This window comes from Zonotrichia albicollis, chromosome 1 (genome assembly GCF_047830755.1).
Source record: "Zonotrichia albicollis isolate bZonAlb1 chromosome 1, bZonAlb1.hap1, whole genome shotgun sequence".
Taxonomy (NCBI): Eukaryota; Metazoa; Chordata; class Aves; order Passeriformes; family Passerellidae; genus Zonotrichia; species Zonotrichia albicollis.
In genome coordinates this window covers 124,234,494-124,249,373 of record NC_133819.1, presented here as the reverse complement: position 1 = coordinate 124,249,373, position 14,880 = coordinate 124,234,494, and the positions used below count along the sequence as shown (strand labels likewise).

Sequence of the window (14,880 nt, the reverse complement as noted above, 5' to 3'; positions counted from 1 at the left end):
AATAAGACATGAAGTTTAAAATTCAGCATTGACTGAAGTTGATATTTTCAAAAGGCAAGTTAATGTTTGGAGACTGTCGTTTTCAACATCTGGACAGAGGCCTGATTTTTGAAAGTGCTGTCAGTCATGACTCTTTTAAATGGACACCACTCGTCTTAATAAAAAAATTGCAAATATCTGGCCAGACTCAAAATCTTGGATTTAGCTCATTTAGGGGTTTATTTTTGCTTTAATGCAAAATGCCAATAAAAGCAAAACTCAGGAATAACCACCATTGTACTCTGTTTTTAATTATATGGAACATGCTAACTGAGTCTTCAAAAAGTACTAAGGTATTTTAAGCAAAGCCTATGTGGTGCTCAGGTCAGAGGATCTGCATATGCTTAAGATGCTTAACACTTCACAAAATGAAACATCTGGAAGTGTCCTGCTGTAGAAATAGATTAAAACATAAATTGGAAAGAAAATGCAAGTAATAAGAAACACAAGATCTTAGACTCATTTGGAACAAAATGACTGAACCAAAGATTGGAATCCATAACTGAGATAAAACTAGCGGGTGACTTGTTAAAATCCCCCACAGGATGCTAAGCAATTTTTTTTCCCCAATCCCTCATTTTTATTGAGAACAAGATAACCTTCTCCCTCAATTTGTGATCTCCCTGCAAATAATCAAGAAGATTACAACTTCTTTCTGTTTTTAACTTTCATCCTGCTGAGAAACTCTGAAACACTTTCAGCGGGTCGCCCAGACAGCACTAGTCATTATGTATAAGAAGAAGCGCTGGTGAAGTAGTATATATGAGAAATGGAAAACAATTTTGATGGTTGGAGCTTAAAAATCATACAGAATATTGCTGAAAGTGCAATAAAAAGTAGTACTGAGAAAATTTGTGAAGCTGTGGAAACAGAATAAAAAAGTCAGTTGTTGATCCAAGGAAGTACTTTGTGTTTTTTCTTTCTAAAATAGTTGTACTGCTTAATAATGTAAATAAGGTTTTCCTGTACTGTAAAGCTCTGTGTTGTCTTGCATTTGCATAATACTTTCCTAAAAGACTGCTGTCTCTTTCTACCTAAGGAAGAAGGAAGTGCTATCTAAGGCGGACCTATGGGGAAATTTTCTTTTGCTGACTCCCCACTTCATTCTCTATGATGCAACAACATGTGTGGGTCTGCCCTGCTTCACTTTTCTCCTTCTTCCCTCAGACTCAGATTTCTGACCAACAGCTTCTACATATTGTGTGCCTCTATCTTTTGGTGTACTGGATGTGTTAATTGTGAAGAAGAGTCTGAAAGCATCAGTGGGATATCAGCTCATCCTCATGTTTTTACTGTGGCTTGAACATTCACAAGGATCATTCTGGCTGCAAAGATTTTCAGGGGGGAATTTACTGGTTTCCTGGGACACAAATGCAAGGAAAATCTAATTTGAATTTGAAAAATGTAAGATGAAGAGGACACATTTCATAGCTGGATCCTTTTTAACCTCTATTTCGCAGCATTTTATTTATATTTTGTAAGTGCTTTAGAGGAAATTAGATTTGTTATCTAGACAATTCATATGCAAAAACTTCAATTTTTTAAAAGAAAAATCAAATACTTTTTTTAACTGCAAGGATCAGCTTCTATACTGACCTTTATTAAGAGAACACTTAGGTCAGGATGGAAAAACTTTAAATTGAATATGGCTCCAGAATACTTCAGATATTTAAAATGCCCTATTCAGTGTTTATGACTGTGGCACAGTACAGCAAAAGTAACTTCAGTGTATTGTGAACAAGCCCAAATAAAGCTTCTAGTGCAGTTCTCATAAAACCTCAACTTTCATTACTGAGAGCAGAAGCAGGCAGCCCTAAATTAGTAATAGCTGATGTGTCATTAGATTTATCTTCTGCAGCCTAGGACCACTTCTATGTGCCATGATTCATTGCAGGTTCCAATGTAAATTATGAATCCAGGAGAAACTGGTACTCATACATTGCAAGTTGTAATGGCTGGAATTTGTGTTCTTCGTCTTTTTCTTTCTTTTAACGATGGACATTAGGTTAGCAGTAAAAATACTGTTTCAATTCCCATCTCCTTGCACTTGTTTTATCAACATCCAGGGTTGTTCCTCCATTGCGCAGAAGCTTTCTCCTTTCTCTAAGCTATGCACTAAAATGACCTAAATTCAAAAATTAGATTCTCCTTTCCTCAGCCTTCCCCCGTGCTCAGTTGGTGAGTTTTGTTCCCAAAATGTTGAATTCAACCCTAGAGCTGGCCAAATTCAGTGCAGAGTGAAGTGATTTCCATGCTGCTTGTTCTGTGACTCACTGTGAAGTGTGGGTTGGTATGGTTTTCAGAGAGCTGACCTTGCCTCAAAATCTGTTCTCATTAAGCAAAATTCCCAATGAAATTCAAAGCACAATTAATGGCCACAGAATTTTGCCAAAAGCAGTAACCACTAAACTAAATGAGACAGTGTTGATTATGCAAATAAACAGCCACCCTGGAAAGCTTGTCTGTTGCCTAAAACTATGCACTTCTAGGATTATTTATGTTATGATACTGATCAGAACTGAAATATTATTATGCTAGATCCTATATAAAAACAAATTACTGGATTGCAGTGTGATTTGATAAACGATTCAATAAGTAACAAACCACAAAGAAGGGTCTTAGTTCTGAGGAAATTTTGTGCATATCCAGTTTTTTCCTTATCTAGCAATATGTATAGTCTTTAAAATTTTGTCTCTAGTAATTGAAGAACATCTTGAAATTGAAAATAGATAACTCAGTTCTGGCAATTAAATTAAAAGGTTTGCCATGTGAAAGCTGGTGATACTGAAAGCATAATTATTTTATTAAGGAAAGCATGAACTTATTATTGGATGCCAAAATAGGGCATTCAGCGCATTTCAGTGGATTACTCTTTTGCACCAAAGTCTATAGCAAAACTAGAAAATATTGCACAAAATATTCAGTTTTTAGTTGTAAATTACTGAAATGTGCACAGAGATTACAGATTTGGTGTCTCAAAAGACAGACCACTGAAGGAACCATAAAGCAGGAGAACAGGTGTTTCACCTTGGAAAGAAAGATTTAACTCTCATCATTTATAAAAAGAAAGTGAAAGAGCCACTTCTGAGTCTCAGTCCTTTATCTCTTCTACTCTCTGGTTTGCATATGTACCTATTGGCTCATTTTAGAAGTCATTTCTGTTTTAGTCAAAAACCAGAAACTTGAAGTGCAAATGGTGTACTGGCTATACAAGAGAAACAGTTAAATTCTCTAAGTTCAAAATACTGTTTCATTAACAAAGTAATCTGAAAAATGCTATTTAAGAAACTATGTTCCTGCAGATGCAGAAAACTTACAGTTCAGTCCCAAAATAAGTCCACACCAATGAGAGAAACAGACAAGCAAGCTGCCAGTAAGAAATACAACACTTGAGTGATATTCATCACAACAGTAGTTTACACAAAAGGATCTTTGATCAGAGGACTAATAGCAAAAAATTATGGCTTCCCTTTAAATGCTATGGGCCAGCAGATCTGACCCTTGCTGTATGTAGTGAGCTCTGTATTGTTGGAATCTTAAATTCTTTAGCAACACAACAAGCTAGACTGAAATACTGTAACAGGCCTTGAGCTTTTCATCCACACGCTATACCTGCACTGCCTGCCTGCCATCACTCTGTCCAGTGGTGGCAAATATACATCACACACTACATTTTTTAAATATGTAGCACTCTAGTATTTTACTCAACAACACTGTACACATAAAAGGCCTGACAACAGATTGGAGTTTCTCCCAGGAAATATTAGGCTCATACCTTCGTTCCTTTTTTTTTTTTTTTTTCCTCCAGGTGTTTTTCTCTTTTTGTCAGTGAATATGATAAATTTTTTTGAGCCTAAAGTACTTTTCATTCTTCTCTCCTTTTTTTGGGTTCTACAGTCAGGGAACAAGAAATTGGGAAATTTTTAATGGGGATAAAGAAACCCCCAAAGTCATTAATTTTTCAAAGGATTCACTTAGTGAATGACTATTGCAAATGCCTCTATAAAAAAACATTGCAGTCTATTATTCTGTTATTCTTTATAAATTTGGAACTTATATATATTTTCAAATTTTTAAAATTTTATTTTTTATGAAAGCTACTGGGATTTTTTTTTTCCTTTCTCAGAAAAAGACACATTTTTAGCTGTTTTAGGGCAAATTTTCAAAACAATTAGCGGGAGGTAAGGTACATATATGAACCCAAACAACAAAGTTTAATATCATTTCATCAAGATGATATGCATAAGGAGGCAAAGTATGAAACATATCTTGCAAGTTCTACCTTTCCCTTCTACCTTAAGCACTTTTTTGAAAATGTAGCTCAGAATAGTCTTTCAAAGGAAGGAAACACCGTATTCCATGTTTTCACTCATAATAAAAGAATATAGTTATGAAGCTTCTCAAAAATAGCAAACAAGTAATGATGCATGGTTGCCTTTGCTTGCCTCAAGTTGCTGTTCTATGTGAAAAGAGCATCATCTTCCTCCTTCAGTGAACACTGCATTACAACAGACCATTTCCTGCATGATCAATTATCCCATTACAGTGTAAAAACAAAATTAAAGTAAATCCAAACAGTATTAGAGTTTTGTGTATTTTTATAGAAAACAAAGCTGACACAGCTTTCTCAGCTGAAATTGTAGCCAATACTTATACAGTATAATACTGTTTACAACAGGTTCAGCCATTGCATTGCACCTGCTTTTTCAATGGATTAGGTAAATGACCATCAACTGATAAAGTTTTTAAAATCAGCCCTTTAACTTGTTTAGAAAGGACTGGAACAAGTTCCAGGATTTTTTTCTATAACTGTACATTTTTAACATGGAACCAAACTATAAATTGTGAAAACCCACACTGTAGACTGTAGTGACATTCTTGCTAGGTCTGTGGTTATGGAAGTGGTAGGAAGGGGATGCATACAAAAAGAAAAGACTGGAAGTATTTTCTGCATGCCTGATCTTTTCCTGCATTGCCTAATTCAGTGACAGTCATAAAATCTCTCCAGAGGTCTTTGTTGAAATACTTGAAAATCTATGGGTAGCAAAAGTCAGTCTTGAAGCATCTTTAACACTTGTTGACTGAGCATTTTTTCACTGCTTCTGAAATAAATTACTATCAATAACACAAAGTTAAACAGGAGAATTATAAGGTAAATGCTCCATTTTTGCAGTTATTAATTCTGAAAGAGGTTCATCCAGAGGTTTCCTCTTTCTTGAGGAAATGGACTAAGTAGGACCACCTTTTCTTCAGCAAATATCAGTGAAGGAAAAGGTTTGATATCCAACTCTGGAAGAGAAGGGCCAACTTAGTTCTTGCACATGCTGTAAAGCTGGAGACAGCCCAACCAAACCAAAGCGAAGGGCAGCTGATGGTAGGTGCACCAAGGCCAAAGTTTTTCATGGAAACACATGCACAGATGCAGCACCACCAGAAATAAAACAGCATAATGCAGCAGGTATGCTCAACACTACCTTAGAGTTTTTGCCTTGGGCTCTACATGCAGAGAAATCAAACCTCCAGCTGATGCAAAAGGTCTGTGTGATTTTGCAATAGTGTTTATCTATTTGTTTAAGGAATTCTTTCACACAGTCTCTAGAAAAGCAAGTGAATACTTAAATCGTATGTCATGCTGTATCTTCAGCTACAATGCTTACTGCTTGAGTATTCCTGCTTCATTTTGCATAAACTGACATCATATACTGAAAGAGGGCCAATGTGCTTCTCAGAAACCAAGTAGTCATGAGATTCACCTGGCACTACAGATATGCACATGCACACACATGTACACACATGCACACACACAAACACACACGTACGCACACACGTACACACACACGCATGCAAAAAATAGGAAAAACGACTCAGCAATTGCAAGAGTCGCAATTTACCATGGAAGCCTCTACTTAATATTCCGCTTGATCTGCCAAGTTTATAGCCTGGCAAATCTGAATACAAATGTCGATGCAAATGAGGATTCATTATTCTTACATCGTCTTTGTGTTGAAGCTTAATGTAACTTGGTTCCTGTGGTTGCTCAGGGAATGTAGATTGCAAGACAGGAGGAAAAAAAAGCCTCGACAAAACCCAGAGAAGCAAATAGGGAAAAGTAACAGAAATGGAAATAAATGGAAGAAAAAAATATGCTAAGGTTTCAGACAGGCAAAACATCAAACCAATGCATTACATTCCCCCCCTATTTTCTTATATAAAGTACATTTGCTTATCATTATCAGCATAGAAGGAGTTAACTAACCAAGACCATTCTCCACAGAGTCAAAACATAACAATCTTCCTTTTACTGATTATACAATATTGTGCCCATTGTAAAGTCAGTGCTCCATTTATCTGAAAATTTTAGCATTCTTTCATAATTATAGAGCTCATCAGCTGGTAGAACCTGTACATTTAGATCTGTGAGAAGATTATAAATGAATTTAAAACCACCCCACCATTTCTGCTTCTTTCATTATAAATTACTGCTGAATAATTCAAAAACACGTTAAGAAAACTACAGTACGATTAATAAACTATACAGTGAAAATCACAACAGTTTAAATCATACATTTATTGTCCCATTTATAGCCCATCACAAGCGAGGGTTGAAAAGTACCAAATTAGAGAAAACATGAAATATGCTGCAAAATTATAATTAGATCCTCGGTGCCACACAGTACATTGTTCTGATGAATCTTTTGTACGGCTAACTTATGCTTACATATAAATACCTTCTCAGTAAATAAAAATGTACTGTAGGCTTGACTTTTAGAGAAGCTGTAAAGCTTAGCATATGCGATGATCCCAAAGTCAATGCTGTAAGGCTTGCTTCTTCATCCATAAATAAAGCACATTTGCATCCATTCAGTCAAATTAGCTCCATATAAAAAGGTGGTTATAATTAGCTCCTCTTTCAGGTTCACGGTTAAAACTCAAGCGTGCCTGCCGTCTTGATTAAATCCACCATCGTCTTCCAATAGCTAGTGCTAATTCTTCCAAGGAAATATTCAGTTGAGGTGTTATTTTATTCTGCACTGCTGTTAGTTGTCTAATTTACGCCAAGTCCCTGCAGTGCTTTCCTTAAGCCATCCTCTTTGTCTTGCCTTTGAAATTTACCAAATCTTACAAGAAATCAATACTTAATTGATTATTCACTTTTCTGCAGCTTCAAACAGCAAGCACGCATAAGATCCTGGAGTAGTCACCCGATTTCCAATGCAGGAGGTTGCTTGGTGGCAGGGATCTGCAAGTATCCAACAGCAGGCATTCCACGGAGCTGTGCAGTGGCGTACAGTGCCAGCATCCAATAAAGAAAACGAAGATACTCTAACGAAGCAGGAAAAGTTCCCATGTGAGACAGATCCATATCAATGCTTTAAATAAAAAGCAGAGGCACTGGCTTTCAGATAGAAGAGCACCATTCTCTTTGCAGCTACCCCTCTGTTCTTTCCTTACCCTTTTCTTCCTATGGCACTGGAGTGGAATATCCAAAGTGCCACCGAACTCACAGAACTCCACGTCGGAACGGGGGTGAGGCTCGTGCTGTACCTCTGACATAGAATAAGGATGGCAAGCACGTAACATTACGAAATGTAGGACAAATTCAGGCGAGAGAGAGAGAGGGAGAGCAAGAGACAGATGGCGGATCTGGCTGGGAGCCAAAGCCAGTGAAATGAATTACATTGCTGAATAACTGTACAACCATTGATTCTGCCACTTGTTGCTGCATGGCAAAAAAGGGCCCTGACGTTGGCAGGAATCTCCTTGCGTGTCACGCATGCCGCAGATAACTTTTCACACGTAACTCGCTGCACCAACAGTGACACGCTACGTGTGTGTGTGTGTGTGTGAGAGTGTGTGTGTATGTGTGTGTGTGTATGAGTGTGTGAATGCGTGTGCCTGAGGGACAAAAGGAGAGAGCCAGCGTGTGTGTGGGGGGTGTGTGGGTATGTGCCTGCGTGCGTGGTGTGTGTGCCTGTGCGCGCGCGCGTGGAGGGGAAAACAATCACTGCAATCCAGCCATTTTGTTTAATGAAGAATGGAAGGCTGGCATTCAGAGACGTGGTTATGTGCCGCATATTAATGTGTGCTCTGTAGACATCCTCCCCCTTTTTAGATGAGTGGCACAGGAATGAAGCCCTCTATAGAGCAGCCACCGTGGGAGCAGGAGCTCACAAGGTAACATATCATCGCCGAACCTACGGACGTGGCACCCGCCACCCTGCAGAAGAACAAGTTGCTCTCGGATGAGGAGGAAAACCTGGTCCCATGGTTATGATGTTTGGGTGCTTTCGAAAAGATAGCCAGAGTCGAAGCAGATTGTTCAATAAATGCTTCGCACCCAGGATGAAGGGAGACATTATGGGATGCCCAGGGGGCTTTGGAAATCAAATACAATGTTTGAGTAGCACAATTTGAGGTACATTATAAAAAAGCAATTTGAATTGCCAATGAGGCGACACATATCTGCATGCTAATTAGACCTGTGTCAAGCTTAGTCTGCCGGGTTGTGTTGATGGCTAGGAATGCGCTTGTAACTCTGCTGAGAGATTGTTTCTGCATAAATTATCAGCTTTGTCCTACTGATCATTTTCTGCAAGCAAACACGAAATGTAAGATCAAAAGGCAATTCTGAAATTAAAATTATTGATTGATAAAGCCTAGATTTCAGAATCTAATTAGAGGAGGCACAAACAAAAGCTGATATTATTACAGATTGTGCCTGAGCTAGCAGCCAGATTGTGCAAGGCTTGTAATTTATCTTTGTTTATGCAGCCAGGATATTAAAAATGTAATTAAAATGGTAAAATGATCTGATCAGAAATAGCCACCTAGTGGCAAGTATATTATTTTAAATGGATTATAAAAACATTGATCTGTGCAAATAAAAGGTTTTTTTCATGACAAACATAGCAGCTCATTGAAATTTGCTGAGCAATTTGTCTTTTGCTAATAAGTTGTCTTTTGTGTTTTGTTCCATAGATAAGCAGCATCATTTATAACCCTCATTTGCACACTAATAAACATTCTGTTATTACAGGTGGTGTTGGGAACATCTTTCATAAATTATGGCATATGAAAATGGAAGAAAACAATAAACGTTTTTCTAGACACTCACTATATACATTTTGTAAAATTAGAATATTCATCTGACAGCAGCAGAAGTTGCTTATTAAATCACTCTATTGCTCTATTTAAACTATAAAATGGAAGAAATGGTAGAAACATTGTCAATATGTAATTCAGCTTCTTGCCTATTTTGGCTACTTTAAAATGCTATACAAAACACAGAGGGCCCAATTTACTAAGTTTGTGCAGATTCAATTACTAAATTTCATGGCTATAAAGAGGTCTTTGTGACTTATACATTTTTAACCTCATTTAGTACCTTTCTAGAGTTGCCAAGTGGATTAAGTATTAAAAGAACAGACTGTTTAATTGCACATAGTATAGAAGTGAGTTTTGAAATTTCTCTGCAATAGCGAGCTATGGACAGTGAAATGGCCTAAGGAAGTTCTGTAATATGTTAATGAAGCTAGATTACAAACAAAACCCTCAAACTATAAACAGTTTTTCAAGAAAAGATATTCAGAGGCTTGTAAGTTCATGAGCAGGGCTTAAGTCATGTATTTCTCCTTGTTTCAGATTTCCACATGAAACCACTATGGAAATGCTCAATTCCTTTTAAAGAAATTCACAATGTAGGGTCCTGTCAGCAGCTCTGGGGTCTTTTGTTAGGTGCACTTAAGATGCCAGATTAAATATTAATATGTGGTTAGAGTTGTGCTATTTTGCAAGCCCTGAAACCCTATTAGTAAATCATGATCTGGTGACTGATGCAAGAAATTTCAAGGCACCAAGACTGCAGATTGCCCATCAATCTGATGGATCACTAATTTTTACTAAATCAGGCCCTTGGACTTTTAGCTGTAAGCAGATGTATGTTTCATTGTGACGGGAAAAGCAGTCCAAATAACACAGCAATTTTCTGCACTGAATGTGTATCGTAACAGCCAGAGTTGTTTTGCATAATCAGTAAGTTATTTGAATACAAGTGTTCATTTAACTGGCTGTGCATAACTGATGCTGTTCTTGAAAAAAACTCCACATTTTGAGCTTGAAGAGAAAGTTGCATTATTTTCATAGAGTAGTACTAGGATTTGAAAACAGTGTAGTAGAGCTTCAGAGAGATGCTGAAGAGGAATGCCCAGGCAAAAGCAGCCACATATTCTCAGCCATCCCAAGGAGCTTTATCCCCTCAGTAGCCTTCATCAACTGCTGACAGTAAGTCATACATGCAGGGATGAGCAAAAACCAGGAAGGATCCTGAAGGATCAGGCAAAGGAAAATGGAACCCAGAAGAAGGGGTGGGAAACAGTCTGAGTAAAAATACTGGAAATACTATTAGATTATAAACTACTGATGTAGAGATGACATATTCATCATGACATATGGCACACTTAGATACATAGCTGAGTTGCAGCCTTCCTAACCTCTTTAGAAAAAAGAAACCACCTCTGAAGCCAAATCACACTCTTTATTGGCAATCTTTATGACATACAGATGAACTTGACTGCTAGTTCCTTATAATATGGATCTGAGCAACTGACTTAGGTATTTAATAATTATGAAGAGTTTCATGTGTGCAGATATTAGCATAGCATATATTGCCTTCCAATTAATATCTGTCTTTTCTGCTTTCATATCTCCTCTCTCTCTCACTTTTTAGCAGCCTGCTTACACTCATATGGAAGTCAGCATTAGAAAGAAACCTCTCAGTATCTTCTCTGCCACTGCTGCTTGACCAACATTGAGTAGTACAGGTCTGAAAGACTGATAAATCTTGCATGTATTTGTATCTTTTTCAGGTCGCACTCTTTAAACACATATACACACTGCTTAAAAGAAATCCCAATCTTAATCTGAAATAAAATACAATTAATAAATTCAAGCTTTTTTCACATGAAGTCTAGAATTATAAATCTTTACAATTAATATACTGAAATCACAACACATAGTATATGGTTTTGAAAAAAAAATACAGTGTACAATAATTCAAGGGTTTCCCAAGCTGATGGACAGTCTAAGAAAGTAGTGTTATTTTTGGTCTGGTGGCCATTTTTACTATTTTCAAATACTAAAGAATTTCTTTGATTTAAAGAAAGCTATCCAAATCAATAGGCCTTCTGGTATTGACATTGTGAAGTAATATGCAGCAACACCAACCATCCTGAAACATTCCAGTGGGCTTTTAATGTGAGTGAGAGTCTGCTGGGAGCAGCCTTCCTGACTGAGGCACATGGCGGGTGTTCTAATTTCCACTAAGCCCTGATCAATGGGAATTTATTACCACTTAGACAAATAGAAAGCCAGACTGTGCAAAACTGAACTGCCTTGAATGTACAGCCCACATCAGAAAGATACATAAACATTAAAAGTAAAGCAGAATAGTAAAACAATATGTGGATGTTTTTAGACCTCCTTTTCCACAAAGCCAATGCTTTGCTACTACATCCTGTGAAAATACAAATGCTGACAGAAGAAAGCTTACACGTACTTAATGGCGTTCCAGAGTAATGTACGTATCATTGTTTCTGAACTGTAGTTCCTATTGTGCTCTGTGTCGTGCTCATGTGTTTACCAAATGTCAGAAACCTCCTTTACAGGCTATTAATACTATTGTGGTCCCTTCAACATGCACACAAATACACCCACTCCCCTCACCACACACACTTTCTCACTGTCCGTCAATATGTTGCAAAGTCTGTGTTTCATTACCATATCATATGGAGTATTGATTCCTGTTCCAAGCTAAATAATGTTGTTTTTTAAAAGATCTTTTACCCTTTAAGTGGGGTTTGCTAACCGAACCACAGACTGGTAACAAAGATGTATTGTAGTATTTGATATCCTGTATACTTTGGCAAATGCCAAAACCAGTAACTTAGGCAGAAATTTCAATGCTTAATTCAAGTTTTACAAACAGGAAAATTGTGCACAATATCCAGTTACATACATTCCATGTTAAAAAGGGAAAAATTCCTAATAGACCTTTCAACATAATAAGATTCAGGCCTAAGCAGTAAAGAAAATGATTACCAGTTTTATTAGGCTTCAACTAGTTTCCATACCAGATCTAAAAAGTCACCTTGCACCTATATAAAGAGGATTATTTATGTATTTATCTGTACATGTGTCCTCATCAGCCACTGTATACAATCATTTCATGGCATTCAGATTCAGCACAAAAACATCAAGGCCTAAGTACAAATATTATTACTATAATGGGTTTTCATTTCTAGAGGTCATCAGGGGAAGGGATTAATTTTGCTTGCTTTATTGTACACACAGAACAGCACACAGGGTCATATTACAATGCCTTTATCTGGAAAATCACATTCAGCTGTAATGAGAAAGGCTCTTCTTAAAACAATTTTACAATTTTGGGTGTATTAGCTGTATTTTATTTCATTTCTATATTGCTTTCCTTTATGCACATTTATTTCAGATATCATTAATTGATTGTTAGTGATATTTACAATAATGATTTCAGATCTCTTTTCAGTTTGTTGAGAACTCTTTTCCTTTTTAAGGCTCCTTTTATCAATAGTGATATGAAAACATTTTGCATCTCTGGGTTGCTACAGAATTTTTTTCAAAAATTGTATAGAGAACTTAAGATCTGTTTATCTTGACAAAAGTACTCCAAATAGATTGCATTTCCTTACAGATTCTATATATCATACAGAAAATAGTCTTTGGCCAGTAATTTATAGAAAAAACTTTATTTTCCCCTTGTTTCTCAGAAAACATCTTATTGAGAGGTATTATTTAAATGAGACAATAACGTTGTCATCTATGCTGCATGAAACTGGTAGTCTGCTACACAAGGAACTTATTTTTTGCTGAAATCAGATGTTGTGAAGCAGGTTTTGTAAAGGCAAGGTCAGAGGTAGCAGAAAACCAAAAGGTCATGTCATGCAATGCCCAGGTATAAACAGATGTAAACAGTATCCATTTAATGCATATGGAATTAACAGTCACATTTTAGCCAGGGACAGATGATATTTTTAGTCCATTTTCAACCAGAGTTTGAAAGCTCTGTGCATGAACAACAGATCCAACAGAGCCAGGATGGTCTGTTCCTAATAGGACAAGATAAGAAAAAGAGAGAAAAAAATTAAATAAATATGGAGAAAAGTGAGATGAGAAACAAAATAGAACCACTGAATAAAGACACAAATACTGGAACCAAAATGAAGAAAAGGGAAAATGTAATGCCTGTAGCATTTCCTATATGTCTTACAGAGATTATTCGTTTGCATGGGCATAACTTGTACTTTTTTTACTATGGTTGTTAAAACCTAGATTTTGCACAAGTTAGAAAACTTATTTTCCCTTGGTTTCATCAAGAGGGATAATAGAGGTAGACTTGAGACTACTGGGAAAATAGATTGACCAATGTGAAGAAGTTCCATGAGTATTCCCAGTCTTAGCATTAATATTCTTTGATTTATTTTGTCTTGGCAAAGGAGATGAGAAGCTGAAGTGTCTGGAGATGTCATGATTTCAGAGGCCAAAACTGTCCAAAAACCTCACAAAAGCATTGGAGAACTGTACAGAGCACATTATTGGCAAGAATATTGAAGTGTGCATTATTAGCAAGATAACACACATTGTACCTTTCCCTATTGCACCCTCTTTCTGGCTTTGCAGATTAGCAAGGAACTCATTCTCCTGGATACACTCACTTTGGAGCATTGAAGACAATCCTTGAGGAATACACGTGGAAGATGCTGGTCACTGGAATCATGAGCACAACTGAAGGAACAATGCATCCTTTCCCATTCTAGCAAGGATGTCTCAGGGACTCTATTGACTCTGATGCATTGAGACTATTTCTCACTCTGGCAAGGTTCCATTAAATATGCAACACTTTTTTGCCATAATACAGCCAAACAAAATTCTTATTGCTGTGTTAAACTCCATAACTCCTCTTTGTGTAAGAGGCACACAAACAAGTGCCTCAGGTGTATCTGCTTTCAGTTATAACTATAACTATAGCATATTCATGCTATAGTTATAGTTATATGAATATGTTATGAATATGAATATAGCATATTCATAGAACTTGCAGTCTACATATTTGTCACTACCTTTACAAAATATGTGTAATAGAAGTACAGTTTGTTGTAAACCAACATAGGCCTAAGACTGTAAAGGCTTTGTACATTCCTGAGCAAAATATGGATAGGAAGGAAAAGATGATAAATAATTGCTTTCTACATTCATGCAAAACAATGTTAAAGGCCCAAATTCTGTCTAAACTTGCAGATATTAAATACTGCCATTAAGTTAAATTGTATGAACCAATGGTAAAGAACCTCATGAATAATCCCTTGCTTCTCCAAACAGATATATTTAATATCAAGAGAAGAAACAAATACTGATACACTAGAAAAAATTAATAAAAGTAACTTTGTTGCAGAATATATGATTTTCTTCACTGGAGTTTTTATACGCAATCACATACACATGCATAGGGAAAACTTCTATATAACCCTTACCTTTCCTATTGCTTAAAAAATTCTTTAAAATTCAAGAGAAGTTTCTGAATAAGTCAAAATCAAAAACATTTAAGATGCTACTTGAATCAGAAAAAAGAAATACAATACAAAGAAGTGAGTTAAGTCCTGAGTTTTTAGGATTTCTAATATTTGTCTTCAAATATATTGTTTTTCCAAGCCAAAGGGATATGGACCCCAATCTTCTGGGTATTCAAAAGTACCACTTGAAATTTAAAAGGTCTGATTCCATTTGACCCTGGATCTTAGAGTAAAACAG

The 14,880-nt window shown here is 36.6% G+C and overlaps 1 long non-coding RNA gene across 1 annotated transcript in view; it reads left to right on the top strand.

The window, feature by feature from the left end:
• The window catches only part of LOC113459530 (uncharacterized), a 54,350-nt gene extending 51,037 nt beyond the window's left edge, over window positions 1–3,313 (top strand). The window contains exon 5 of the long non-coding RNA XR_012582906.1: window positions 1,079–3,313. This is a non-coding gene — a long non-coding RNA (uncharacterized LOC113459530). The remainder of the gene's footprint in view (window positions 1–1,078) is intronic.
• The last annotated feature ends 11,567 nt before the right edge of the window (window positions 3,314–14,880 follow it).